Here is a 10,257-nt window from a genome sequence, read left to right as displayed (position 1 = left end):
ATACACAAAAAATAGTCCATCTTTGTTAGCATATTGTAACATTGCCTCCCTTACATTTACGTAATTGTTTTAGAATTGGTGTATTTTTATGAAAAAATCGCTTGCATACTTAATTTTATAAATTAAACGGTTTGCTTTTAGAAAATCAAAAGTAGCCGTTGCACCTAAACTTTTCAAGCCGCATTTAATGATGAAATAATATTTTTCATATCTCTTCTAGTTTTCGAGATCTGAGTGTGACAGACGGACAGACGGACATTTTGCACAAACCTAATAGCGGCTTTTTCCCCTTACGGGGGCCGCTAAAAACGGAAAAATGAAGAGTTTGTATTAGAAAATAAATTCGTCTTTGCATTTTATTCATTCTTTACTATGCACAGAAATACTTTACGAGCCTTGCATGTAGTGAAGTCATACAGACTACCATAAAAATTCCATTTCCTACATAGATCACGCCCAATAGCAAGAATTACCAAATGTTTAATGTCTTCGAGAATTGTTGACCTCAAGTAATTCTACATTAGTTTGAGGCGCGAGAAGCTTCTTTCACTAGATTCCACATTTACAGGTATTGTATAGTGCCGTTTTCCATATTGAATGACACCCCAAAATGGCAATGTTTGTCTATATTTCAGAAAATTTGTTGAGTTTTCAAAAGCTTTTAAAAATCTCCAGGAGTTTTTCGTTTACTTTGCAACTTCATGAGATTTCCAGGAGCTGGTCAGGAGGGCGCGGGAACACTGTTCTAAGTTATACAATGGTTTACTTTACTAATTTACACCTAGGGTTAGTGTGGGGCCTATAAAAGTGCGGGGCCCACTGCGGTCGCATGGGTTGCTATGACTTAAGGCCGGCCCTGCAAAATAGTGGCGTTTGGTATTTCGAATAATAGTCATCATCTTGTCCCACCTTGGTTTGTGTTAGTAGCTACCTCGAGAGAGAGAGAGAGAGAGAGAGAGAGAGAGAGAGAGAGAGGGTAAGAGAGTGAAAAGAGAAAGAGAGAGAGGAATAGAGACGGAAAGAGACGTAGAGACAATTAGAGAGAAAACGAGAGACAGAAAAAAAGAGACAAAAAGAAGCACATTGCATGTTGTTACAATAAGAGTCAAAAATATGAATGTAAGGGGCGTCCCTAGGGAGAGCAAGGTGTGCGGACCTCAACGGGTGGTGCTATTCAGGCAGTGACTCTAATGGGATTAAAGCAAATGTAATTGGCAAATGCAATTACAAATGTTAAAATTAACCTCATGATGGTGTTTGATTGTGACAACAATCACAATGCCTGACCACAGGAAACGCGGTAGCTCAGTAGTAAAACGCTTGGCTTCCGAACAAGGTTATGTGTTCAAATCCTGGTGAAGACTGGGCTTTTTACTTTAGGGATCTTTAGGGCACCTCTGAATTCACCCATCTCTCAAGTTGGGAAAAAGTAAAGGCGTTTGGTCGTTGTGCTGGCCACATGACACCCTCGTTAACAGTGGGGCATAGAAACAGATAACCTTTACATCATCTTTTTATCTTATCTTATATAAAAAGGAAAATAATTACGCCCTAAGCATTTCATGTGTCAATCTACTCATGCATGTTAATCAATCTTAAGCTTTTCTAAGTCGCTGGTTTTCCTGGCTGATTCAGGCAACCCATTCCATTCTCTAGTGACACTTGGAAAGAAGGAGCAATTGTACGAATTAGTTCTAGCGTATAGAATAAAATATATGCCTCTATCTGTCTCTGGGTATTTTTTTTTTTTAGGTTTTGTTTTTCCATTTGTAAGTTATGGTTCAATATTATATGCATTATTGCTATTTAACTTTTTATTCTAATCTCCTGAAGGGTCTCTAATCAAATTAGAATATTCGTTTGTTATAAATCTTACTGCTCTATTTTGTATTTATTCTAGTTCTTAAAAATATTTTCTTGAGTTGTCGCATCTTTTTTCTGGCTATGCATATTCTAATATTGGCCTAACTAAAGTTTAATAGCAGTTTAGCAGTTTTAATTTAGTTTTTATGTTCTTGTTTAATTTGTAAAAAAAATTATTTTAATAAATCCCAATGTTTTGCTTGTTTTTTTTTCTATAATTTTATCAATATGATAACTTTTCATTTATTATTTATTATTACACCAAGATATTTTGAGTTTTTAGTCTGTGTGACTGGTTTACCATTAATTAAGTAATTTTTTGTTGTTTTTTTTTTTTTACTCTCAATAAATGACATTTTTCTGCCCCATAGATCACAAGGTCTACACCTTTACATACTGGTTGACAACGACCCTAGCAACGTCTCTGATGTTGTTGTTTTCTTTCTTTAAACTCATTCCATATTTACTTCGCTATGTTGTTGACAAATTAATTTTTTGTTTCAGTGCCTCAAGTTCACGTTTAAATTCTTACTTTCACTAGAACTTTACATTTTTAATTTAGATTTAAAACACTATCCTCATTAAATACTTTGAATGGTAAACACTGTAAGGCCAAATAGTTCAACTCAAAAGTCCTCAGGTTGGAGTTATAGAAGGTAGTGTCTGGGTAGAGTGAGGTTTCAAGAACTATGCGGCCTACGTATTGCCATGATGTCGTGGCGTTGAAGACATATTACCAAATTAAACCACTGGCTAAATAATGCGATAATTGAAACATTACCTGCAAAACTAAACACCATTGAACGTCGTTGTGAAGTTAGTTTTTCTATTTTTCTTTGCATACATTTTTACTACCATAACTACGGTAATACATTTTGTGTACCAAGTCCCGGCCCTTCCACACGTCAAGTTCAATCCAGTGTATCAGCTGTGCTTGACGGTTTGGTCTCTTCGTATCTCGCTGTACGTTTTGGGACAGTCAGCTAGTTTCTCTCTCTCTCTCTCTCTCTCTTTCACTGCCTCTCTTTTGCTCTGTCTCTTCGTGGCTTGTATATGTGTGTCGCCCCCAGTGTGTACGCGAGGGCCGCGAGGTGTGGATTGTCCCCCGTGGATGAGTGTTGATTCGACTCACATACGTACAAACTAAATGTGTCGCGAAGGAAATATTTCTGATCATCTGTGAGCCGGCCTGGTACACGCTTCTATTTAAGTTCTGTTTTTCTTTTGAACTTGTATGAGTGTGTTGGAGAGATCTAGTCTTATCAAAAACACAGAAGATCAAAGCTGTGTGTGTGCGTGTGTTCAATACAGAGAAAGATATGTTCTGTTCAATTTAAAGTTTTGTGTTCAATTTGATCTGTATTGTATTTCTGGAGTGTTCATTGCATGGTAAGTTACACTAGACTCTAGATCGACTTCCTATCTAGACCTATACGGTAGAATTCACCATGAGACTCGGCAGTCTTTTATAGTCTCGTATTGGTTTACCATTTCAGCGTATTGCAGGTCACTCACTAATAGTTCTTTGAGTCATATGTCTCATCTTATTGTCAGATCTATTAACTTATTAAACAACGGTAATGTAGAGAATGCAAGAGTGCGTTGTTCAATGTCTTATGAAGATGTATCAATTACGTAATACTTAATGTGTGATTGTGTGGCCTGTCTGTCTGATTGTAATTTAGATGGTTAAAATGTCTTTTTTTTTCTTCTGAGAATTAATGCGCCCAGATTTTCTTTATTTTTTTTTTCATATAAGCCTAACTTTTTTCTTTTCTATGGGAGAACTTCCTATTAGCTATGTCACATGTACCCATTTTCTTACATTGATGTCTTTTTTGTCATTTTTGTTGTTGTTTATATTTTAATCTTTACTTTTAAAGTGTCAACTGTTTCTTTCTTTCGTATTTCTGTTTCTTTTTCTTTATAGCCTACTTGTAGTAACTACTGTTTTGATATTTATTTCATTTCCTTACACAGGCTTTGTTATGAAAACAAATAACTGCTTACAGTATATTTATATTTTCTTTCTTCACCACTTACATCTACATGTAATAATTTCACCACTTACATCTACATGTAATAATTTCACCCCAAAAATCTACGTGTAATAATTTCACCACTTACATCTACGTGTGATAATTTCACCACTTACATCTACATGTAATAATTTCACCACTTAAAAATCTACATGTAATAATTTCACCACTTACATCTACATTTAATAATTTCACCACTTACATCTACATGTAATAATTTTACCACTTACATCTACATGTAATAATTTCACCACTTATATCTACATGTAATAATTTCACCACTTACATCTACGTGTAATAATTTCACCACTTACATCTACATGTAATAATTTCACCACTTACATCTACATGTAATAATTTCACCCCTTACATTTACGTGTAATAATTTCACCCCTTACATCTACGTGTAATAATTTCACCACTTACATCTACGTGTAATAATTTCACCACTTACATCCACCTGTAATAATATCACCCCTTACATTTACGTGCAATAATTTCACCTCTTACATCTACGTGTAATAATTTCACCACTTACATCTACGTGTAATAATATCACCCCTTACATTTAGGTGTAATAATTTCACCACTTACATCTACTTTCTTTAGACACTTTTTTATTCAACGTTTAAAATGAGTAGAAAGAAAACCTACATCTAAAGAAAAGAAAGATTAATCTTGTTTACACCCCCAAGGGGCTATTGTAATCTATTCGTGACCCAGTCAGACATTGAAACCAACTTTAGGAGGCTAGAGGTTAAGAAAAGTTAATCCTCAACATTCGCAGTGCACTCTGTATCTCTAATGAAAGGTTGCAGTTTGAATTGTAAGGCCCTTAATGGAAAAGTAAGCCCTCCCTAAGGGATTACCAAAAGCTCACACTGCAATTTGGACATGAAACTATGTTAGATTGTACATTAAAAGACATCTTTGTTGGCGTCAAACACTGAATCTTTTGCTACATAAATTTCACTTTTTCATCCAATGGTTTGTTGTAGAAAGTACCAAACAGCTCTGATGTCCTTTTTTGACTTGTAAAAGTTTTATTACTTCTATATCTAGTTAATCAGAATACATTAGAACAGAAGTATTTTCTTAGGGGGATTTTTTCCATGAGATGCCTTGATCGCGTGCTAGACATGCTAGTGAATTAACTGTACCTTGAAATATATCTTTATCTCTAACTCTTTCTGTCTCTTTTCTAACTCTTCTTTTTCTCTCTCTATCTTTGTCTCCCTCTCTCTCTCTCTCTCTCTCTGAATTGCATTGGGTAGCCAGAGACTACGTAGAAAAATTTAATAGCTCTGGTAGGCGTTTAAAAGAGCTATGGAACGCTATAATGCAGGCCAATGAAATTTACTTGTAAACATTTTTGTTGAGAACATGGCAGCCTACAAGTCATTCTCAAACCTACTTGATACTAATGGTTATAGCCTACCACTTTAACAACTGAATCTCACTCATGCAACCAAAAATGTACTTGGCCACAAACAAGAACACATACTGCCTGCTCCTTTGCCCCTGTAAAACATTGAGGGATTTTGCTTGTTTTGAAATGGGATTTAGTTTTTTTAGTAACTATTGCGTTGTATAAGAAGATAGTGTGCGCATTCAATTTGAGTTTTTTTCAAAGGACACTCCTTAGGAATTCACGCGATGGCGTAGAAAATTCCGCGCGTAAAAAAAATATAAAAAAAATTAAACATCATTCGACCAGGTGAGTCAGTTATGGATCATACATCACAAAGATGTAGGCTATATGACATCATTCAACCTTTTTTTTTAATCCATTGATTCATACTCGATTTACTGAGAACATTTAAACTGTTTTTTTATGAGTAGAGTGGTCTGCTCTTGGATGTGCCCTACAGTGATAGTATGCTTTTATAGTTTCTGTGAACATGGGCAAATGAAACTGTAACATAACTATTGAACGACCTCATAATTCTAGAGTGAAACTGAGATAAAACTTCATTCCAAGTTAGAGAGATTTTAGCTATGATGAAGAATGAAGCATTTTATAATTTTAGCTGTTGGGCCTCACAGTCCGAATAAATAATAAAATTAAAATAGTATTTTATGATTACTCACTATACAAATCACAATGAGTAATTATACAAAAATTGTTGGTCAAATTGTTTTTATTTCAATTCACTTACATTATATTAAAATAACGACAGTATTGAAATAACAACAGATCTTGTACTTTTTAATATCGTGTTTTTATTTGTATAGAAATAAAATTACTTTTAAGCAATTTTAGCATTGTGCTTTTGTCGCAGAGATTGTTACACATTTTACAAAAGGTTATAAAGCTTAATAGTAAACATGACATTCGAATGACAATTTAATAGTGAACATAACTTTTGAATGTCATTTTAATAATGAACATGACCCTCGAATGACAATTTAATAGTAAACATGACATTTGAATGACAGTGTTACAGTGAACAAAATATTGAAATGAAATTGCAGAAGTTGAAATCCCAGCTAAATAGTTCACATGACATTGAAATGGCAGCCTAATAGTGACAGTGACATTCAAATGAGTGCTAAACAGTGAACATTAAATTCAAAGTACAGCATAATAGTTAACATGACATTGAAATGTCAGCTTAATAGTGAACATGACATTTAAATGACAGCTTTATAATGAACATAACATTTGAATGACAGCTTTATAATTAATATGACATTTGAATGACAGCTTTATAATGAGCATGGTAATTGAATGACAGTTTTATAATGAACATGGCATTTGAATCATAGCTTTATAATGAACATGACACTTGAATGACATCTACATAATGAAAATGGCATTTGAATGACAGCTTTATTATGAATATGACTTGAATGACAAAATTTATAATTAATAATGAAAACATAATAGTGAACACGACATTGGAAAGAAAGTTGACATTTGAATTACAGTGTAATGGTGAACATGATATTTGAAAAGCAGCTTAATAGTGAGCAAGACATTGGAATGATATCGTAATAGTGATTATGAGATTTGAATGACTACGCAAAAGTGAACATGACATTTAAAATGGCAGCTTTATAATGAACGAAGCATTGAAAATACTGAGACATTCTTGTGAGGAGACAACTGCCTTTGATCTTATTTCTAGTTTGAGGTACATTGGAGAAACGTTTGGTCTTTTTTAAATATCGATACAATAGAGAGTTGGTCGCTGATGTAATCGTTAGACACTTACTTAGATAAGTCTTATATCTGAAACACGCAAGACATGGGCTGGGGGGATAACAAGGTCAGACGATTGAAATATCAATGAGTGTGAACGAGTCTACATTTTTCACACGTGTATTTGTTGAGGTTCTCAAATCACACTTTAGGATCCCAGTTGACACTATCAATAGGCTGTGAAGTTTGAACTTCACCATGGCCTCAGACATTGTTTATGATATATTTTACTAAAAGTTTAGTTGATATCTTTGTAACCAAACAATAAAAAAAAACCACAAATAATTGTATAGGCTTACTTATGTAGGAGTTAACGTGTAGCAGTAAGATGTCGGAGTCAGGTGTAAGAGTAAGATGTAGGATTAATATGTAGGATTAATAAGTAAGATTAGGCTGTAGGAGTAATATGTAGGAGTAAGATGTAGCAGTAAGAGATAGGATTAAGACGTATGATTAAGACGTAGGATTAAGATGTAGAATTAAGACGTAGGATTAAGACGTAGGATTAAGATGTAGGAGTAAGATGTAGCAGTAAGATGTAGCAGTAAGAGGTAGGATTAAGATGTAGGATTAAGACGTATTGTAAGACATTCGTGTAAATAAAAGTAGTTTCGTATAGTTTTTTTTTATTTTCTACGATTAAAATTGCCTTCACTATGTTGTGTTTCATATTGAGCTTAATGGATCGCCTGGTGCTGTACTATCATGTTAAACTTAGTTGTGAGATGTCTGCATTGTAGACTGTGTCTCAAGTGTTGCAAATATTTTCTCTTCAAATTTCTTCCACTTCTTCCTCTCTCTTTCGTTTTCTCTCTCTCTCTCTCTCTGCCTTTCTTATTCTATCATTCTCTGACAATCTGTTTCTCTTAGTCTCTCTGTTCTTGTCTCTTTGTTCACGTTCTTTCTCTCTCTCTCTCTCTCTCTCTCTCTCTCACTGTTTCACTCTTTCTCTGTATGTCACAGTTGTTACGTAAAAGCTAAACTATTAAAGATGAAAGACATACAACTTAAGATAGCTTAACACTACAACATTACACTCGATTTACCTATTGATGTAGACCTACAAAAAACTACTTTATAAAAAGCACGTCATAATACAGCTCATTTCATGTCTAATGGGCATAAATAAAATTGTGCTTTTCAAAAATGTCCTTTGTAGTTTATTTCTTTAATCTTGTGTGAATAATTATTTTCTTTGTTCACTCCTGCTCTGTGTCATCACATTCTTTCTATGGATTAGAAGGGAAGTTCCCATTCCAATAAGGTAGAGACCCCCTTCTGTTGACTTAATGAGAGACTTGGGCAAGGGGAGATCACCCTGTACTGCACAACACCTTCAGAGAGACCTGCGATAATGCCTGCATTGATTACTGGAGATTTTACGCTTCAATTAACACACCGCGTCCAATGTGTTTATCAGGGCCGCTACCTTTTCAGAATCTGTTGCATAGTTTATTTTCGGAAGCACTTTATCAATGGCTGATACACTTGTCTAGCTCAAAGCAGACTTTTAAAAAAGAAACAACTTGTTTTGCACAATACGGTGAATAGCGAATATTTCTTGGTCACTTCCAATTGGTCAAGATGAACAAGAGTGAAAACAAAATAACTCCAAAGCATACCTCTCCATTGTTTAACTCCTTACTTACATTCCATAACTACTATTAGGCTACATTCCATTCCATAACTACAATTAGGCTACATTCCATTCCATAACTACAATTAGGCTACATTCCATTCCATAACTACAATTAAGCTACATTACATTCCATAACTACAATTAGGCTACATTACATTCCATAACTACAATTAAGCTACATTACATTCCATAACTACAATTAGGCTACATTACATTCCATAACTACAATTAAGCTACATTACATTCCATAACTACAATTAGGCTACATTACATTCCATAACTACAATTAGGCTACATTCCATTCCATAACTACAATTAGGCTACATTCCATTCCATAACTACAATTAGGCTACATTACATTCCATAACTACAATTAGGCTACATTACATTCCATAACTACAATTAGGCTACATTCCATTCCATAACTACAATTAGGCTACATTACATTCCATAACTACTATTAGGCTACATTCCATTCCATAACTACAATTAGGCTACATTCCATTCCATAACTACAATTAAGCTACATTACATTCCATAACTACAATTAGGCTACATTACATTCCATAACTACAATTAGGCTACATTACATTCCATAACTACAATTAGGCTACATTTTCTAAGTTTGTCCTAGATGCTTATCTACAATTTGTTATTGAGTCATCGTCTGTCTTTACTTTACACAGACTACATGTTACTAGTGGACTGTTCACCTTTTAGATGAGTGTAGAACAGAGTGTTTCCGAAACGTTTTCCTTAACGGAACACGTCGCAAATTGAGCGGAACACTTTGTTTATTTTTTATAGACAGGTTAAGTTACTTGTTGGGCTGCTAGTTAATTCTTCCAGTAGTTCGTGGACCATCTATTCAGGCCTCACGGACAGTTTAGGAAGCACAGGTGTAGAATAGTGTGAACCTTTTTAATAGTCAATGAACGACCTTTGTAAATAGTGAACTGCAGATCTATTTAAATGGAAGACTGTATATCTTTTTAAATTTGTGGACTGCACACTTTTTTAAATGGTGGACTGTAGAATTGTTTAAATGGTGGACTAATGGTGAACTGTAGATCGTTTAAATAGATATATAAATGTAGACAGCAAAACGTCCAATGTGGTCTCCAAACATTTTTAAAATGTGGACCAAGCAACTTTGAAAGTGGACAGTAGACTTTCAAATGTAGACCATGGAACTTGCACTTCATATAGGAGTCCAAGATCTTTTTTTTAATGTTGACCTTTTCTTATTTGGCTTGTAGATCATTAAAAATGGACAGTAGACTTTAAATTTTGGATTGTAAATATTAAATTTGAGACTGCTTGCTCCATTGATTGTTTTTTTACTCCAAGCAAGGAAAGCTTTTGAAAACAAGATTTGGGCTTCTATCTTATGTCAACATTCTGATCAACTCTACATTTGCTTATCTGGCATACAAAGAATGAGAAAGGTTGGGGAGGGATTATGTTTAAAATCACGTGACTGACATTTTAAAGTGTTGACATTCTAGTAG

General features: G+C 34.3%; 1 protein-coding gene across 14 annotated transcripts in view; it reads left to right on the top strand.

Moving 5' to 3' along the window:
• The first annotated feature begins 2,924 nt into the window (after positions 1-2,924).
• The window catches only part of LOC106079591 (uncharacterized), a 145,052-nt gene continuing 137,719 nt past the window's right edge, over positions 2,925-10,257 (top strand). For all 14 annotated transcript variants that reach the window (XM_056040165.1, XM_056040164.1, XM_056040158.1 and 11 more), the window contains exon 1: positions 2,925-3,252. The gene's annotated coding sequence lies outside the window, so the exon portion shown is untranslated. The remainder of the gene's footprint in view (positions 3,253-10,257) is intronic.

Source organism: Biomphalaria glabrata, chromosome 9 (genome assembly GCF_947242115.1).
Source record: "Biomphalaria glabrata chromosome 9, xgBioGlab47.1, whole genome shotgun sequence".
In the NCBI taxonomy this organism is placed as follows: Eukaryota; Metazoa; Mollusca; class Gastropoda; family Planorbidae; genus Biomphalaria; species Biomphalaria glabrata.
This window is presented reverse-complemented; position numbering and strand designations above follow the sequence as displayed.